This window comes from Protopterus annectens, chromosome 1.part1 (genome assembly GCF_019279795.1).
Source record: "Protopterus annectens isolate FY-2018-M chromosome 1.part1, PAN1.0, whole genome shotgun sequence".
Taxonomy (NCBI): domain Eukaryota; kingdom Metazoa; phylum Chordata; order Ceratodontiformes; family Protopteridae; genus Protopterus; species Protopterus annectens.
In genome coordinates, this window is record NC_056726.1 from 1,488,480,487 (window position 1) to 1,488,499,728 (window position 19,242).

Below are 19,242 nucleotides of genomic sequence, written 5' to 3' on the forward strand. Positions count from 1 at the left end.
TCATAGGTTCATAGGTAGGTACTAGGCTATCGGCCCAAGGGCTTAAGTAAGCCTAGCCAACAAGGTTCCCTGGCTTATGCCACCCAAGAAAGTTATTTTCCTGTGCCCCTGTCAAGCAGAGCCACAGCAGTGATCTCTGGGGTGTATTTCCTATTTCCCATCCACCTATCAAGATTTTTCTTGAAGAGCGCTAATGAGGAACTTTGCTTGACATAGATGGGTAGTTTGTTCCAGAGTATGAGAAGTCTGTGGGACATGAATCTATCCCTCCAGCATGTCCTGTTTATTTTGATGACACGGTTTAGGTCTCTAGAGCATGTAGCCTAGAGAGATTGGGATTTCTTTAGGTGTAGCATGTCCAGCAGCTCTGGGTTTGACATAGCTTTATATGTTAGGCAGAGATCACCTCAGAGTAGGCGATATGCTACTGAGTAAAGCTGAAGTTTTTTGAGACAGTCATTGTAGGGCATTTGTTTGAGGCCAGTAATCCTCTTTGTGAGGTACTTCTGTGGCTTTTCCAGCTGCTGCAGATGTCTTGTGAGGTACATTCCAAAAGGGTCATTGTAGTCTATAACGGGTCTAATGAGTGTTGAGTAGAGGGGAACAATGACCTCTTTTTTCCCAGATGAGAACCCTTTTGTGATGAGGTGTGCCATGTAGAAGGATTTTCTGACTACTGTGGTGATGTGATTATCAAAGGAGAGACTACTGTCCACCTGGGTCCCCAGGTCTCTTATCACACATTCAGCATTAAGTAGACTGCCACCTATGTGGTAGTTCATGGGCACAGAGTTTTTACCAAAGGGGATGACAGTGCACTTTTTGGCATTGAGCTTGAGGCCATGGCTCTAACACCAGGCATCTGTCTCAGTGAGGCCCTTCTGTAGGATGTCCACATCATTTGGGGACTCAACTATGGCTCCTAGTTTGCAGTCATCTGTGAACTTCATTAGCCAAAGGCCTTCTGTGTTAGCCTATACTTCAGAGAAGTAGATACCAAATAGGAGAGTTCCCAGGACTGAACCCTGTGGTGCTCCATTTGTCACTGGTTTGAAGTCAGATTTGGAGTCTGCAACTTTTACAGTGTGGGTTCTGTCAGTGAGCCAATTGGCAACCCATCTTGTGATGTAGAGATTTATACCTAGTTTTAGTGAGTTTATTTATAATTCTAGAAAGGGGGATGGTGTTGAAAGCCTTGGCGAGGTCAAGATAGACTGTGTGAACCACCTTACCCTCGTCTACAGCTTTGGTGACTGCCTCATAGAAGTCAATCAGGTTCAGGAGGCATGATCTGCCTTTCACAAACCCGAACTGGGTGGGCTCCAGAGTTTGGAGGTTGCCAATGTCTTTGTTTATGAGTTCCATGATGGTACGTTCCATGGCCTATAATTTGAATAGGGGTCTTGTCAATTATTAACTGCACATGGAGTATTTCCTGTGCATCATACTCTTTGATCAGTCTGGAGGTGTAATGTCTTTTATATATATTGCAACTCCATCTCCTTTTGCTTTGCTGCTCATGGTCTGGGGTCTGAATGAATGAATGATAGGATGAGTAACCTGGTATGGCTGGGTTTCTCTCTGCAGCTTTGAACCAGGTTTCTGTGACTGCACAAATGTCAGCTTCTTCCAGGGTTAAGAATGCTTGCAATTAGTGCAGTTTCATATTTAGACTCCTAGCATTTAGCAGCATGACCTTTAATTTATGTTTTGATGAAAATTTCATGTAGGTAGCTTTGACCTCATGGCATTGCCTAAAAAAGGCACTTTGGGGGAAGCAAGAGCCTTTGCCAGGAGCCTGATGCCCAAGGGAGACAGATGCAGGCCATCTCTGGCAATTGCTTTGTCAATCATGTCATCCCAGGCTGTCAGGTGTTGGATCCCCTTGGAATGACACCAGAAACTAAGCCAATTGTTAAAGTCAATCATTCTCTGTTTGTACTCAGGCATCATTCTGGGTGAAGGTAGAATGCTGCTTAAGGCTAGGCATACTAAAATAATATTAGCTTGTTATGTATCATCCTATATAATCATATAAAAGCAACAAAAATTCATCATTTTCTGAACAACCATCTCTTTACTTTTCCAACTGATGAATTTAGTTAGCAAACTTATTTCTCAAAAGCATATATTTATTTATATATGCATTTATTTTTTGTTTATTAATTGGGTAGATGAAGTGGCTCGAAAACTCCTTTTCAGTCATGGCCTGAGCCATAAACAATTGTAAGAAATATTGTGATAAACAATGATCAAATAATAAATAATGTGCAGTCAATAAAGTTTTGAGCATCACAGTGCATAAGTCAATGACTGAGGGAAAATTCCATGTACAGGTTATAAAGTGAAATTTGTAACACTGTTTCCTAGACTGAGGTAGAAAAAAGCATAAAGTGAGCAGTGACAAGAAAGAATAACAGCTTGGCATGATAAAATGGAATTTGAAAAAAGTAAAGGAATGTTTTAAGGAAGGAGGGAAGCCTATATTGAAATGGGACAATTTGTTTCAATATATGGAAAATGGGTGTTGTGTTACTTAAAAATAGCAATTAAAAAGGATTGGAACTTGAGAATGGAAATGGTGGAGAACATTTGGGATGCAAATATATTTTGTAAAATGTGTAGGGAAGGTGGGTAGGGACTGTGACAACCGTGCCTTGGCCCAGCAATCACGGAGCCTCAATACTCACCACTAACACCAGGGAGGTCACTTCCTAGAAGAGGAAAGGATAATTAATGCACACAGTAAAGTACAATTTCCCTTAAGTGCACACAGAATTCACAGTCAGTCTGGGCTGGTTGCTCTCTTGCTCTCTAGGTCCCCAATAAGACTCCCCACTGGCACAGCTATAGGGTCCAGATCTCAGCCTAGCTGGAAAGCTAACCTCCAGTACCCTTTCTGTCCAATCAGTACTTTGTGTCCCTGCCCAGGTAACTGACATACACCCACACTTTGAGGTAAGTATTTATACAACTTCACAGACACTCCTGGGAAAGGCTGATGCAGATTCTCCAGCTGTGCCTCTTTACCCAGACTATACAGTAATAATTTCTGCCACCACCAGCTTTATAATTATCAGCTACCCAAAGGCCCTTGAAAGGGTGTCCAGTTATTACTGTGCAATATTATTATCCAATTCGTAATGTGACTATTCAGTCTAAGGTTTATTAGAGTGGCCTATTACGATAACCACTATAAATATGCAATGTACTCTAGAACCTATTTCTCTACACAAACCAGCCACAGGTAAAGGTTTTTAAAATATTTAATAATAAATAATTAAAACACAAGACAATACTACTACATTACAGAGATATCTAAGAGTTCAGAGATCACACAGAAACTTAAAATAATACAGTAGGACAGGTCTGATGTCAAAGAAAAACACTTAATTGAACTTTCTAATCTTTAGCTATTCTTAAGAGAAAACACAGTGCTACAATCCTACTTACAGACATATAGATCATAAGCAGTGCTGGAGTTGATGGTCCAAGACAAATGCTTTTAGTCTCTCTCTCAACAACAGTTTTTAATAACACTAACAAACAGCTCTGCTAAGGCCCACCCAAATTACATCATTTTGACACTTAGGTTTTCCCAGTATTCACATTACATCATTTTGACACAGTCTGGCGTTCCCAGGCAAACAAGCTGCATTATTTAGCAAGCTAACACCTGCTCAGGAAACTACAACAATAAAAGACTTTTCACATGTACACTCCAGCAGTCATTCTTAAGTTAAGACAACAGAAAGAATGTGTTCAGCCAGACACTTCAGTACCACCATTTAGGTAATTGTAACTTCAAAGAACATTTGAAATGCTTGATTTGATTTTCCTTACAGCCGATGGCAATGTTGCAACAATCTTGAAGTTCACATTTTACAGTGTTTTCTTTCATTTAAGAACAAAAGCCTGCATTTTACATTTATGTATACAGTTGATAGAATAATGTATCAAATTCTGTTTGACTAGGCTGGCAGCCTACGCCCATCTTTCCCCAATTTTCACAGGGACAGTGAATACTAGTGTAATTTATTTAACATCTGCAGTTGTTAGTTTAGTAAAAAAACTGCACGTTTCAGCAAAGGCAGATTTCTCACTCTGTAATACCTTAAACCCCCTGTAGTGGAGCCCATTGGATACACAATGAAGATTCAAGCTTGACTGGGTCTTTCTTGCAGTTTTTATTTAATGGTTTGTCATTTTGACTTTTTCACCCTTTGGTTTGGCATTTGTTATTTAGAAGATAATTGTAATACTGGAAGGAGTATTGTGAAACAAGGCCATCTAGCCAGTATCTCTGAAAGAATAGCATTTGTTATTGCCTTTGATGTGCTGTATTGCTTCTCCTCGAAATGCTTGAAATTAAGTTCAGATCTGAGTTATTTTCATAGTTTGTTCTAATTAGCTGGGATGACTTTGATGAAGCTCTTTTCACTTATGTGCTTGCATAAGTGAGGTTAAAGGTCGAAGTAAAGTGTTGAGGCTCTCAGCATTATCACTGAGGGCATATGCAGAGGTTTTCACTTGCAGTTTTGTTGAAGACAAAAGAGCAGTAACTACACCTATGTAACCTGAATATAAGGCAAGGTAGGAGGCTTTGCCATTGTAGTTATGAGAAGCCAACTGTCCTTTTGAATAGAGGTTTATTTATTGACATTTTAATATTGGGAATGTCTGACTGGGTAGAAGCCCATTTTCAGCAGAAACCTGGGGAGGAAAGCTCCAAATGATTACAAAACATCTTAAGAACAATAATTTTGCAATCTTCAAAAATAAAATAAATACATCTGCAGTTTAAATAATTATAATAGATTAGATATAATATAAAAACATTGGTTAAGAATTGATACTAGGTATTTGACAATCATAATATTTAGAGAAATTTTAGGCACATTTGTAGACAAATTAAAGGTTAGTTAGTTAGGAATTGCAATATGAAGTGACGGAAAAAGGCTAATGGTGTATTTAGAGAGGACGTACCAACCTATGAACCTATGAACCTATGAACCTATGAACCTATGAACGTCAGGGAAGAGAATTAGATAGCAGTAAGGAAGTAAGTGAAGAAGGGAGAGTAAGGAGGTATAAGGAATGAAAAGGTACTTGTTCACATTTAGGAGTATAGTTTATCCTGAATTTGAGCAAGAACAGAGCCAAATTTAACTAGGAAGTCTTTCAGAGTGGTTTTGAAGGATGGGAGGTACAGTATAAACCTGATGGATAGAGGGAAGGAATTGCAGGCCTTAGCAACCTTGTATGAGTACAGACGATGCCCAGCAGATTTGATAGGTTTGTAAACAGACAGGAAGTTTTGGTCACTGGATTGCAATGATCGACTGGGAACATAGTTGTGGAGAATGTTTTTTAGTGCTGGGCAGGCAGATGGATGCTGGATAATTTTATAGGTGGTAAGAAGCTGTGTATATGTTTGTTGATGAGGCAGTTCTAACCATTTTAGGCTTTTCAGTGCTGTACAGTGGTGGGTTCTAAAGGGGTTATTTGCTGCAAATTTAGCAAATTTATTATAACATTCTTCAAGTTTTTATTTTTGTTAAGCCTAGACGTTGGTAAGGATGGGAGTGCCATAAAGAAGTGTGGGGAGGAGATAAGTAGTGGCAAGTGTAGTTTTAGTTGTGTCAGTGAGAAAGTTTTTGGCTCTGTAAAGCATCCCTAGTTTTTTTTTTGAGTTTTTCTTATGCAATTTTGTATATGCAGGTCAAATGTAAGATTATTGTCCACTATCATTCCTAATAATTTGCTATGATAAGTGACTTTAATGGCTGTATTATCAGGAGAGAGGACTATAACATTTTGTTTTTTTCATAGAAGTATTTGGGGCAAAAAGTAGAAGTCTGGTCTTTTTTGGGTTGAGCATGAGTTGTGAGTTACAAAGCCAGGTTTTAGTGGCTGTTAAAGCTTCCTGAGTGATTTTTGGGGATGTACCAGGTTGTCAGATATGCAAATGAGAGTGGAATCATCTATGTACTGTATTAGAGTGGCCTGTTGTGTGGAAGTATAGACTGTGTTGGTGAAAATGTTAAAGAGGAGGGGACCAAGAATACACCGGTGGTGACTGGGATGTAAGGAGAGAGCATGTAGTGCCATTTTATGACTGATACCTATTGGACAGGTAGTTTTTGAAGCACAGAAGGGTGGGCTGGGCTAGACCTAGTGAGGACATTTGAAATAGAAGTTTGCTGTGACAAACTGTGTTGAAGGCTGTAGTATTTTATACTTGGAGGTAGAGTAACGAATTGATGGACTTTAGTCCTACTTGGCATTATCAACTGACAGACTGTATTTAATGTGATTTTTAGTAAGTTAGTATTATGAGATGATTGCTGGGAAATTATTTCAAGACCTTATTCTAATCTTGAAATTAGTATACCTTTAGCTAAGGCTGGCCTGGCCTTATGGCTTAGATGCTGTGGAACTGAGTATTATGATTTAATTGTGTGAGAACTTTATTTATTATTTCAACAGTATGGTTGTACAAGTTGAGAGAAGGGCTCAGATGTAACCCAAAGTATTTATATGAGGATTGCTGCATTATTATGGTCATACGTGCATCAAATAAGCTGATAGAGCTGCTAGCCTTTCATTTTTGTTGTTGATGAATAACACAGTCACTGATTCTGATGGATTAAAAGTTGTTTACTGTAAATTAAATAGTTACAAATTGAAATGAAGTACCTTTGGAGCCTATACTAGGTACATGTTGCAGAAGCGATAGGCTGATCTAACAATATAGTTGTATATCATCAGCACAGAGTCACAGAGTAATTGGAAGTCATGGGGCTGCTACGTTCATTTCCTCAACAAAAAGAGACAATAGTGGCTCTCCAGATATTGACTCCCTGAGGTATACCTGTAGTGAATGTGCTAGTGATTAAGAGAAAATTAATGCTCTCACTGTTAATGCTTATGTTGGTAAGATAGTTTGAGAACTACATAGCTACATTTGTATTGAAACCCACTGAATGAAGTTGATGCTTAACTCCCTCAAAAGTTCTTTCAGAGCTATAAAATACCTGAAGATATTTGTCCCTTCTCCACAGTATTATACATATATAGATATCTATATATCCATATCCATATACATATACATATACACATACACATATAGGATCATAGGATTATAGGCGGTTACTAGGCTATTGAACCAGTGGTCATTTCAAGCTATTTCATCCTGATGTAATACCATAGATACTCTAGTCAATATTCAGGATTGTATTTAGTAATGACTGCCCATGTCCAGGAGGGTTGTGGGCTCCATCCTGATTTGAATTTATGGTGCCTCATCCACTCTTATACATTATACATATAGTATTATTAAACAAATGCTAAAAAAATAAATAAAGTAAATTACAGATATGGCTGATAACAATGTGTAGATTAGTAACGGTGCCGAGCCCTTTCCGAAATACATTTTGTGGATCAGTGAGTAAACTTTAGGCATTTATGTGTTATATATTTGGTTGTAAATTATTCTTTCAAATATCTTTGTAATGGGATGTAGAATGTCAATAGGTCTGTAGTCTTCAGGGCCAGTAGAAAGGTGGGTTGATGGTAGATAGAGTATAAGTACATGTTTGCACTGTTAAGGGACAGTTCATAGGTTTGTACTAGGCTAACTACTCTTGTGGACAATTTTAAGCCTAGCCAATTATCACATTTGAGACTCAGACCCTGCACCTTTTTTCTATAAGGGCAACACCTTAACCATAAAGCCAACCCCAAACCCACAATCCTTGTTGTAAAAGAAGATTGAAAATATGGGCAAGGAGTTTAGATATTAATTTGTAGGCCAGCTTTAAAAAGGGATGATGCTGGGTAATAGAGTTTGGGTTATGCTTAGTGTCTTGATTTTAAAGTAGCCACTTAACTTGTTTTTGTAGTAATATATTTAAAGTAAAAAAGGGAATGGATGCTGTGAGGGGTCTTGAGTGGTGTAGGGGGGCTGGTATGAGAATGTTAGGGGAGGAATAAAGGAAACACAATCTTTGAAGTGCTGCTGTTTTTTTATTTTTATTTTATTTATTTTATTTCACATTTGTTTTTGTAAGTTTCTGTGCTATATGCTTGCTATTCTTTAATGGCTTGCCAGAAGAGTTTTGGTTAAGATACCATTTGTGTCTGCTTTTTTATAAAGTAGTCAGTTTTAGAGGCTTTGATATTTAGGTTATATGATTGTGAGGGGTTACATAATTATGGTTGTCTGATTGCATGACTTAGGGTTTCAAAATCAGAATACAGCAGACAATTTTCTTATAAATAGTTTAATGTGCCATAGAAAGGAAATTTCTTTATGTGGCACGTAGACCTTCTAAAAGGAAACGTAATGTTGTAATTGTGATGTTGATCACCAGGGGATTATGACAACAAGTGAGTATAATATGCTGGCAAGCTAAGCAATTAATTTAGTAAACTAACTAGGATCTCATAATGCCAATCTATTGGCAACTTGTTACTTTGTTTTTAAATTCCCTCTTAATTGTGTAATTTTTTTATCGTGTATTCTTGTGACTTCTTGCATTTATATTGTATATTTGTATTTTTGTATTTTGTATTCTTGTACTCATATATTTTCTGGAGCTTTTCTCCCCAGCACTCCATTGAAAATGGTTTCTTTGAGGCCCATCTGGACTATCCTGGCAAACAAACTGCAAATAAATAAATAAATCAATAAAAACAGGTTGAGCTGTTACTTCACTGCATCTTATTTTTAGGTCAAGTTCCAGCTGGGGCATCTTTTGTACAGTCAGCATGCCTGCCCCGGTGTCTACATGGGCTGTCACTGGGTATCTGGTTTCTTCTGACATCCCAAAGATATGCTGTAGGTGTGTAGCCAGTTCTCGAAATTAGACATCAGTGTGAATATGTGTGCATTCTGTGATAAGCTAGTATCTTCTCCTGGACTTGCCCCACTGAGTGCTGAGGTAGACAGTGGCTAACCTATAACCCTGAACCAATAAAGTGGATGTTGGAGAAGGAATGAATGAATGAATGAATGAATGAATGAGTTTCTGCAACTGGCCTCACTCAGCTCAGCAGATGATAAATATTACTGATGGAGGCTTCATACTAATCAGCAAGCATGGTCTTTCCAGCTGCATGGTCTTTCCAGCTGCATGGTCTTTCCAGCTGCATGGTCTTTCCAGCTGCATGGTCATTCCAGCTATCTATCCTTTTCTGAGGCTACGTATCTCCATTTATAATCGTATTGTGCACACTGGAGGGAGTACTTTCTCCTTCCTAGAATAGGCAAACATTTTTGTAAGAATTAAAGAAACTTTACATTGTACTAATTATTGCTGCACATATTGTTTGTTTTCAAAGAAAATTGAGTATCTCGCCTATTAATGAGAATCTTCTTGGCACCCTCCGTTTGTTTCTGGCAGTTTCCACTGTCATGCTGTATGACTGTGAGACTGACACATACCAAGACAACATACCTCTCAAGTGTCCAGATTTTTGTCTCATATTTTTTTGTCTGTTACTCATAAAATGTGTGTTTTTGTGGAAAAACACTGAGGACTGAAGTGACTAAACAATGACAGATGTTTGAGTTTTGCATGCTAACACAAAACCTTTTTATTCTAGCAACCTTTTAAGTTTCAAAGAGCAATATTTAAAATTTGTTCTTATGTTTGGACTTTTGCCCCACCGTTATTTTGGCTTTGACCAAATTTCTTGCATGAAGGAGTTGGGAGGTATGCAAAAAAAGTATTTTCAGCATACCTCTGGAAGGGGCATTTGTGCCCAGTTGTCTTACCTAGCTATCAAACTAATAACAAACTGACAGCATCCTTTCAGTCTTGCAAGCATTATTTTGCTTTTTATATCCTGCTTACAAGACTATGAATACACCTGAAAACAAATCACTGGCACCAGTAACAGCTTAGGACATAGTTCTTAAAAATGTTTTTGAAATAAAACCTAAATAAGACATAGCCTGAGCTCTGTTCCCCATGATTAGTCTTCTGTTTCAGTGGAAAACAGTGTGAGGTATCCAGGAAAACATATTTTCATTTAAAATAAAAGAACGTGCTGTAAAATTCTCAGTTACAGAAAATCATCTACATTTAGACAGGGAACATTGCAAGATATGCGGAAGAAATAATATTAAACACTCTCCCTTAGGGCCTACTTAGAGCAAGCGTCAGATTTCAGGTCCAGAGGTTCTTTTTTAGCATTATTCATTGCTAAACAGAGAAAACCAACATCACTTTGAAAAGACAAAGTGGTATTTATACAGCAGAGAAAGGCATTTTCTGATAGCAATACCTCTCATCTTAGTGACTGACACCTGATAATATTTCAGAAGGAAAGCTATTAAAAAGGTTCCTGGGGCATTGATCTTATTACGCCTCGTGCAACAGCACTGTAAAAAGTTTGCAGCACCTGCTGTGTGAGAGACTGCATCTGTAAAATGGAGCAAAATTTAATTACCCAGTGTTTATTGTTAATATGTGACTTGAAAACAATGATATCTGCAACGCTTTATTACATCCTCTGGTATTTCTTAAGTTGATGTTTGAGACTATAGTACTGGAGCTGTGGAATTACAGCACAGCATGTCATTGGAATCAATGAAGAACTGTGACAAACAAGGCCCGAGCCAAATGCTGAATAAGGCCTCCAACCTGCAGCGCTGATTTTCCCATCCAATGAGGCTCTTTCACTTCAGGGGGTAAATTAGGCAATTATTAGTGTAGCTGTAAGAGACAGCAATCCTTCTGCATAGATATAAATAATCTATCTACCTGAGGCAGAAGTGCAGAAATGTTATACTCCTTAAGATAAAAATAAGAATTTCCAATGTGGTGTACCCATCTTGATACTTTAAAGGTTACAGATTATTCATATCACCATGTTACCATGACTGTTTGATTGCTTTAATTAGTTTAAATGTCTTTTTGTTTGAAAACTGGGGATGAGAACAGCGTTCTAAACTAAAGTTCATTAAATCTGATACATAACAGATACGATAAGTGATGTAAGGTGCACGGCACGAAGAATTAGGAATAATTGCAAACATGCATTTGGCAGTAACTAGAAAGCTGAAATACACAAATGATATCTCACAACAGCAGAAGTTCAAATCTAAGAGTGGGAAATCGATGGACATGAATCAATAATAATGTCAAACAGATGAATAATAAATAAATAAAACAAAAGTATTAGGCTTTCAAAACTTGTCAAAATAGAATTTAACTTTTTTAAGTGTAAGGGCAGAGGTAGAGGTGGAAACCTCAGCTGGCAATTAAAAGAGAAAAGGCATGTGGACAGGAATGAGGAAGATGTAAAGTGAAGGCAGGCTCTTAAAGAAAGAGAAAACACACCAAAAACGAAATAGAATGTTATTGCTCTTCTCTGTTATCCTATCAAATTATATATTTATCGACTAATTTATTTATTTTACATTTGTTAAATGGGTAAACAAACTGGTCCAAAAATACTTTTTGGCCATGACCCAAGCCCCAGGTACAAAAGTGGCGATTATGTACTACACACTTACGTAAAACACTCAATACACAGAAGTAGAGTGTAGCTGACATAAATTGTATATAGATATCAATACTGCCATTTGTGGGACGCGAAGCATATAAAGGCAGAATATATAGTTTGCTACACTAGTAACTACTTCCTCCCTTCTTCTTTTACTCCATTTGATTCAACACCTCTGACAGTGTCTCACTCACTACTTTGTTACTGGTGTCAAATTTAACTCAGAAAGACACCCTTTTTTCAACGCATTAGTAGAACAGCTTAAATATTTTCACATTTTTCTTTTCTGTTTCTGACCACAACCAGCTTATTATGGGCTCGAGACATGGATGTCAACAGATTCGCCTTGAGAGCAAGGCTTGAGGGGTCAACCCTGGTATCCTTGTCAAAAATAAATAAAGTTGGTTATGAATGGAGACTCAGTTACAAAAGAGAAAAGTATATGAGTGCAGTGTTTACTGGGTTTCAAAGCCTTTGAAAACCAGTAAAAACACTTTTGCAGTCTTAAACAGACATCAGATACAAAGTATTCCTCTGAAAAACAAACTGCTTTAAAACATGTTAGGTCTGACATACTTTTTGTTTGTAAGTGTGGCAGAACTAAGCATCTAACAGCTTTTAAAGCTTTTTAACCTCCTGCTGCTGTTTTTATACAGACACGTACAAACACACACACACACACACACACACACACACACACACACACACGCACACACACAAATGCATGCATGCACAGACTAGACACACACACACACACACACACACACACACACAGACACATAGACACACATGCATACATGCACACACACACACACACACACACACACACACACACACACACACACACACACACACACACACACACACACACACACACACAAACACATCCACACACACAGATATATAGACACACACAACTCACACATACACACACACACACGCACACACACACACACACACACACACACACACACACACACACACACACACACACACACACACACACATGCACACACGCACACACACAGAAGCCACTTAAACAACATAAACATCCAGGTAAACTAGAGTTTCTGCTATGTAATGCCTTAAACCTCCTTTGAAGAAGCCCATGGGAGATATGCAAATGCCCCTTCAAGAACATGCAGACTTTCCAATTCTATTGCTTATGAATGTTCATTAACTTTTTATACGTATTTATTGATGCATTTAAGCCAAAAGTCACACCTCACTAACTATATATGTGACATGTTTTCCCTTTTCATGGGGTCATTAGAGGAGCATAAATAGCTAGTTTCACTATTTTCTGAAAAACATTTGGCCTATAAAAAAGCCTGATGTCTGTAACATTAGGGTGACTGCAAAATTTCTGAAATACAACAAATTTCCAAAAATAAAATAAGTAAATAAAAAGGTCACAGAGAAAAGGGTGGCCTAATGGTTAAGGTGTTTGTCTTACAAACACAAGGTACAGGGTTTGAATCTCACAGGGGGGATGGGGCTGGCTTTAAAAAATGAGCAGCAAAGCAGTTTAGCCTGAGTAGCTATGAACCTATGAACCTATAGGCAAAACCACAAAAAGACCCAGACAAACCAGAGTATCTGCTGTGTAAAACCTTAGAAGGATGCCCTTGGGAAATATACAAATGACCTTTTAAAGCCATAAGTTCATACATTCATAGGTATGTACTAGGCTGTGTGCAGATCAGGTTATATTCAATGTTTTAATGTTTCATTGTAAACTGCTAGCACCAAAATAAATCATGTTAGTGCATTTTAATATTTTCCTAACAGTTAAGAAATGAACTGGTGATCAACAGCTTTCTTTAACTGAATCATATTTTCACTTCTAGCTCCTTGAGTTCTGAATGGCCAATGTCAGTCCTTACTGATGGACACGATCAATAAAGCCAAACCCACCTAGCTATAGAAATGATATATTTTGCCCTCTTTGTGGGTTTATCTGTACGTCATAAATGGATAGGTTGGCCATTCTCTGAAAACACTAGCTTATAAAAAGGCTGATGTTCATAACATTAGTGTAACTGCAAAATCTGACCGTATAAGTAAAACACTACAGTCTTGAAGCTTGTTACTTAAAATTGCTCTAGGTAGAAAAACAACTACTGTAAAAGTGCAAATTCCCCCATTAGTTGATAGAACATCTACAGCTGTTCAAGGTACATTAAAAGACTTCAAGAGAGAAGATAATAAAGGTAGATAACTTAAAAAGAAGAAGATCTATAAATCAACTATTCCTGACTTTGGTCATGGTGAGTGAACATCCAGCACAGGCCAGATTCAATAAAGCCTACAGTAAGTGTACACGATATGTATTCAAAAACATTCTTATCACACTTTTTGTGCTTTTTGGTCACTCAGAAAGATTACACTAGGTGTACATGTATTCTACACTTCCTGGTAACCTTTATGAATCCTTGTCAATATTTAAAGCGTCAAGAATATCAGCAGGAAAACTAAAATTAGGAGGAAGAAGCTGTAAGTTATGTCTGTTGTCTGTTCACTCAGAACGGGGTACACTTAATGTACACTAAGTGTAGGCATTAGTGAATCCCGGGGAAGGTCTTTTGCCACAAGGAAGCATTTAAGAATAAAAAAAAAACACTTTTAGAAAAGATATTCTCTAGAATTAAATTATAATGAAGCAACAGAGGTGGAGTTCTTTTATCATACCAAAAAGAAAGTCTTTAACTCAGTTATAAAAGTGTTATCATGTGAAATGACTGGTCGTATTACATGGCGTGAAGAGAAAATCTACACAGTGAACAGACTGGATCTAGTTTCTTAGTTAAGACTTCTTTTACATCAAAAATATAAAAAATATGTATAATAATAATAACAAAACTACAAAACAATTTAACATCTAGACCATTCTCTAAGTACAATAATGCCTTCCAAGGTGTGTGTTATTATGGAAATAATGCCCTTCCAGGGGTGTAGATGCCCTCTGCTTTCATCATAGGATTTTAGAACACCCATGGGTAGGCATTATTTTCACAATAATACACACCCTGTTGGGCATTATTGCTTGGATGTCATTGTCTGAAAATCTTCTCTAATAATGACTAAAACTATCTATGCTTTCTTTATCCTGAATAAAATGATACAAAAATAGTTTTGTGTGACAAAGTCTCAAGTGACTTAAGCCTATTTTTGACAGGAGTTTGAATTCTGAGACTTCTGAGTTGAAGATTTTTTTTTTGTGAGAGGACTTATTTAGCTGATTAAAATATTCCAAACAAGAGTCGCAATAAAAAAAAAGTTATACCGTTTTTTTTTTTCTGTAGGAAATAAAAACACTTTAGTCTAGGTGAAGTGCTCTCTGTGTGAGCTATTATATCATTTTGGAATTCCGGACCTACATTGTTTTCGATACTCGTCCCTGAAACTGCCTATGGGAGACCACTGTTATGTTCATGGAGATGTCTGTTCTATGAAACTCATCAAATGTACTTTCTGAGACATGGACTGGCTATGCACGCCAGCCTCTTTTAATCACTTGTAGAGCTACGTCCTGCTTTTGACTATAAGACCACTGCATACTTTGACAGAATGACCTTTATTAGAATAATGCTTCTCCTGTTGTATCCAAAGAGCCTAACAATTCTGTAGCACAAACTTACCTGGACTGATGTTGGTGCGTACTTCAATATGTAAAGGTTTCTGAGCTCATGAATATTATATCAAGGTCGCACCAAACATCCTGCAATCTGGATTGTAGCCTTGCGTAGCTAGTTTTGTCTTGTGCAGAGAGAAATTTTGTCCTGTCATATTAGAACTGTTCAGTTCTCTCAGGAATAAGATATTTGGAATAGTACTAAAGAGGCTTCAATGTTTTTGGTTCTGAAGAAACCATAAATGGATTTGAAAATCCTGGATAATTATCACTCTTATCTCAATTTTCCCTTCTACTGGGAAGCTTATCGAGAAAGTAGTAAGTAAGCATGTTTATTCTTTTCTGTACGCTTGTTCTTTCTGTTAGACCCTCTCAGTCTGGATTCAGTAGAAGCTACAGCATAAGTGAGCCCTTTCATGGCGATTAACAATCTGTCTGCCAGTGAGGGATCTGAGATGTTATTCTAAGTTCGTCTTTTCCCATATATGGCATTCAGTGTGATGGCCATGTGATCCTGTCGGAATATGTGCCAGTTCTATGTGGTTTAACATTTACTGTTCTAGACTGGTTCACCTTCTAGAACTCCAGGGATGCTCATTCTGTAGTTTCTGCAATTAACTCCTCTGCCTTTTGGCCTGTTAGCTATGGAGCACTTCAGTGCCTTTTTGCCCTCCTACTGGGTCTTGCCCGGTAGTTCTTCATCCTTTGCTCAATTTCCTCCTTCATTCCTGTTTTAGGGATGAGAACCAGGCACTCTCCAACCTCAAAAAGAGCCCTGCAGTCCACTAATTCTTAGCTGGAAGGCATAATTGACCCATTCTTTCTTCTGGAGAGGTGAGAGACAGACAGTAAGGAGCAGGCTTGAATGCCTGACTTGGTAGAGTCCTCTCCACTTGGAACTCCCCATCCCGATGGTGTCTTACTGTTACTGCACTAGTGCTGCATATGTGCCTCTGTGTGTATGCTAATCCCCAGCCAATCATCAGTCTGTGCAGAGGCTCAGGCTCAGTGGATGCAGGACCTAATGCTCCCTTTATGTGTCACTGAAGCTGAAGCCAGAACCACCTTCCTCCATTACTAGGGTGGGTTAACCAACAATGATTGTCCACTCATATCCTCCCTGATCACTTCTGCACCCATGCTACTAATTGGAAAAGGGTCATGGGGTTCTCAGTCTGGGCCTCCTCCCTCTGTGCAGTAAGAACAGGAGGAAGACATCAGTATTCTGTTTTAGAACCTCTTTTGTACATGAACAAAAGACCCACCCGAGTGCAGAAGAAACATCCAGGATCCATCTTGGACTGGATGTTAGTTTCAGACCCTCACAAATACTCTAATTTTAGCACCTTCCCAAGCATCTTAAGTGACCACTATCCTGCCTTTACCTGCAGAGCTAACACTCATATTCCTGAACCCTTTTCCTATCGCATGTCCAGAAACTTAACCAATTTTTCCCGGTCATCTCTAGTAAATACATTAAAAACCCCAAACTCAAAATATTACCTTTAGATGAAGCAGTAAACTACTTTAATAAAGTCTTTCTCAATACCCTAAATTCCCTAGCCCCTATTCGCTACAAAAGGACAAAATGCAACCATGCACCATGGCTTTCTAAATCAGCCAAAAAAGGTAGTTCTCTCCAGAGATCAAGCCTGGAATAAATGGCTTAAAAGCAAAAAACAAACTTTTGAAATTACCTATAAACAACTTCGAAATACAGCCAAAAAAGTAATCAAAAATTACAAAAACATCTAATTCTCACAACAACTCTCTAGCCAAAAACACAACCCTAAAAAATTCTGGAAATCCATCTCTTCTCTCCTAAATCCAGATACCCCACAAAACCCTTCATCTTTTCCAGATAAGGATCCACAACAAATAGCTCATATTTTTAACTCCCACTTTATCAAGACTATTCTTAAACTTATAAAACAATCCTCACCAGCAACAAATAACAGCCCAAACACCAAGATTAACACTACAAATCCCCATCAAGTGAAACATAGCTTAGATCATGGTCCTCTCAAAAGTAATTCTAGAAACATTCCTGAGGCTCCCAGTTTCTCCCTACAAACAGTACCCACCTCTCTAATATACACACTATTATCTAAACTTAAACCATGCAGCCTCTCTGCTGACAACCTCCCATCTTAATGCCTTAAATTCAGTGCAGAAGCAATAGCCTATCCCGTTAGCATATTAATTAACAGATCTGTATCTGAATCGATTGTCCCACAGCTTTGGAAGATGTCCATCATAACTCCACTTCATAAAGGTGATAATACCAATGATTTATCCAATTTTCCCCCTATCTCCATTTTGTCTCCTTTATCTAAGATACTAGAAAAGTGTGTACAAACTGAACTTCTTAAACACCTTACTGACAATAATCTACTCACTGAACCCAACATGGCTTTCACCCGGCTCACAGTACTACCTTAGCCCTACTTTCTTTTACTGACACAAAGCCTTCGACACAGTGTCACATGCCAACTTATTACAACAACTATCATCAGTAGGATGCTCCACCCATACCCTTACCTGGGTTAACAATTACCTAGATAATAGACAACGATCTGTGAGATGGCAAAATACTCTATCTGGCTACTTGACTAATGATGCAGGGGTTCTCCAAGGTTCAGTTCTTGGACAACTCCACACAGCCTCTCTTCAGAGCTCAGTCATACAATATGCGGATGATTCAACTGTCATATCCTCTTCTAACAATTTCCCAAATCTTCCTAAAATTACACAAAATGCTTTCACATCAATATAATCTTGGCTCAATGAGGCACAATTACTTTTAAATCCTAAAAATCCAAATTACTAGTCTTCTCTCCCAAGCCAGTACCTCAAGATTTTTAAATATTTTCCCAAAACATGACTGAAATAGAAATTGTGTCCTCTGCAAAACTTCTGGGTATTACCATAGATAATAAACTCTCATTTGAACAGCACACACTCAATACAATAAAAAATCACTTTAAATTAGGCAAACTTTACAGGCAAATTACCTGTATAGATTCCCCCACAAAAATAAAACTAGCAAACTCTCTTCTACTCCCCTCCCTTCTCTGTCTCCCCAATTTTCACAAATCATCACAAATCCCTAAGCGCTAAATTGCAGTCATGCTACTACAAAATAGCCAAATTTGCCTGCGGTCTACCTAACTGCACAGACCACTGCCAAGCCATTCAAACACTGAACTGGCTGGACTTACCCCCATTACCTTCAGTATACACAACTCACTATTGCTCATAATCTAACATTCCACCCTGACAACTGCCCTACACTTTCAGACATCATATAACCCTACATCCCCTCTAGAGACTTAAGACCCATTAAACAGACAACTTCAAGTCTCCAAACCCAGTAAGAGATCAGGACAAAGTTTATATTCTTATGCCATAGCAAAACTTTGGAATGAACTAGCCCCCCTCTATCACGCTTCTTGATTCTTTGAATACTTTCAAAAATAGCTTAAGAAAGCACTTTCTCAAAAACCAAACTTGCCTCTGTCCCCAAATCAATAAATCTCCCGAGAGCCTTCTTGGTGTCCTGCTGTTTTCACTTAAGTCTCTTCCTACCCATCTTTAACTCTACCTATAACATATGCAGTCACTCTGTGTAACCTCACTATTGTCTTACCCTCTCTCCCAAAAAAAAAAAAATCTAAGTTATTAATGTATACCACGTCATTATATTTTATTGTGTTTTACCCAAACTTTCTCTTTTTCTTTACTTTGTATGTACCTAAACTATATATGTTCTCAATGCTGTATTACTGTAAATTGCAACTAGATTTATAATGGAGCTTTTCTCCCCGGGCCTCCACTAAAAATGGGTTTCTGACCCAGTGGACTTTCCCGGTTAACAAATGTAAATAAATAAGTAAATAATAAAATGTACAAGCTAGCTCTGGAAGACATTAGCTGAGGGAAAGGACTGCAGTACCTTTGATGGGCCAATGTTGCCTATCTTTACCTCTTCTTCTCTCAGGAGTGAATATCACCCCAAGTCCTATTCATAACTGCCGAAGGAAAGAAAAACAAATGATACTCATTCCAACAATGACTGCTGCAATAACTAT